We start from the raw sequence: 1575 nt of genomic DNA on the forward strand, positions 1-1575 counted from the left end.
ACTCATTGACAATGAAATCTGACGTAAGGTAGCATAGATTTGCACTATGGCCTATAACTTAAGGTAATAAGTAGCCTAGACCTACTTGCTTTTAAGTTTTAGTATGACCATATGACTACCAATGTTCTACTCCAAAACAATTCCCGCTGCAACCCTTTTAGCATTCCGACTGGCCAATAGTTCACTCTTGAAACTTAACCTCGTATCACAATAGTTCATTTGAGATGTACGACTGACGTCGACTTTTATCTTTAAACTCGCTCCATACAACAAATCACATCAAACACAGTATCCACCAATACATTCATTCTATTAATTGCCTTACATTTCAACAACAATATTTCCCCAAGGGGAGTGCACCGTTCCTGGAGGTACTGCAATACCAGGTCGATGCGTGGAGTGGACGGAGCAAGCCCCTATTCCATCTCCCTGTTCCAAAAATCAATTTAATATATGGTCCCCGGGTAGGGGACGTATCAGATATTAAACTGATAAGAACAGATACTACACTTGATCTTAGCCAAAAGGCCGAGAAGCGATACCGAGTAACCGCTAGGGCAAAGTCTATGGTTTTCCGCTCTAAATTTCATGAGGACGGGTGGCACAATCAAACATTTTCAAAAATCACAGTACATCACTATTAACAAACTTAACATTGTGCTTTACATTCTCTAACGACTTGATCACTGCAAAATGATTAATACACGGGCTATTCTATGTTCATCACGTCTGCAGGGGAGGCCATTACCATAACATTTCGCATCGTCCAATCAAATTCGAGAATTTGGAAAACACCATACCACATTTATAAACCTCTTCATGTCTGTGGATTTGCACTAAATATCAGGTTACAAAACGCGCACGGTGTTCAATACAAAAGACGCTAGGCTACAAGGCTATTTTTTTTATTTAACAGGTAGCCTAAATGTAAAGCCAAAGATTGTTAAGCTTTAGGCTACTCCACCAAGTGGCAGAACACCATATCACAACTAGGACACGTGTGCATAGTCTCATGTTGGCTAAATCGAACAAAGTTTTGAACAAGGTAAACGACCATTTTTGCACCTCGACTGCATCACTAATTGGACAACTTTAGAAAATAGTTTAAGTTTGACTGCCCCAGCAATATGTTATCACGTCTTGAAGCATCTACAGCGATCAAGGATCTTTGATGTTAGGCCTAGGGTTGCTTATGATATGGATGATGTAGACCTCTAGTTCGCCTACAAAAAAGCAAAATAAACCTCTTTGCTTCCTAAATTTGACTAGTTGCACGAAAGCGCTTTGAGTGTCGAGAAAAGCGCTATATAAATGTGCTGTTGAAAGGCTCTCGGTGAGCTCATTTATTTCCTGTGGAGCCAGATGTGTTTGAACCTGCAGGTATTCTGAATTAGTGTCTACACGAACTCCGTTAGGTGTTGCACCTAGTGAATCTGCACGTTACGATAAAGATGGACGTATAGACATAATTGCATCCAAAGCGGCAGGTTCAAACACACCTGGCTCCACAGGAAACAAACAAGCTCACCGGGAGCCTTTCGTGCAACTAGTCCATTGTCCTTTAGCACTAAAAAG

At 40.9% G+C, this 1575-nt stretch overlaps 1 non-coding gene across 1 annotated transcript; it reads right to left on the bottom strand.

Annotated features, from left to right (window-relative positions):
• Positions 1-349: 349 nt before the first annotated feature.
• Positions 350-540, bottom strand: LOC143136989 (U2 spliceosomal RNA). The gene has a single exon (XR_012989573.1). It is a non-coding gene; the product is annotated as a U2 spliceosomal RNA (small nuclear RNA).
• Positions 541-1575: the final 1035 nt, after the last annotated feature.

Source organism: Alosa pseudoharengus, unplaced genomic scaffold (assembly GCF_046254945.1).
Source record: "Alosa pseudoharengus isolate Yale_2024_CS ecotype anadromous, Long Island Sound unplaced genomic scaffold, YU_APseudo_1.1 YU_APseudo_1.1_scf_20, whole genome shotgun sequence".
NCBI lineage: Eukaryota > Metazoa > Chordata > Actinopteri > Clupeiformes > Clupeidae > Alosa > Alosa pseudoharengus.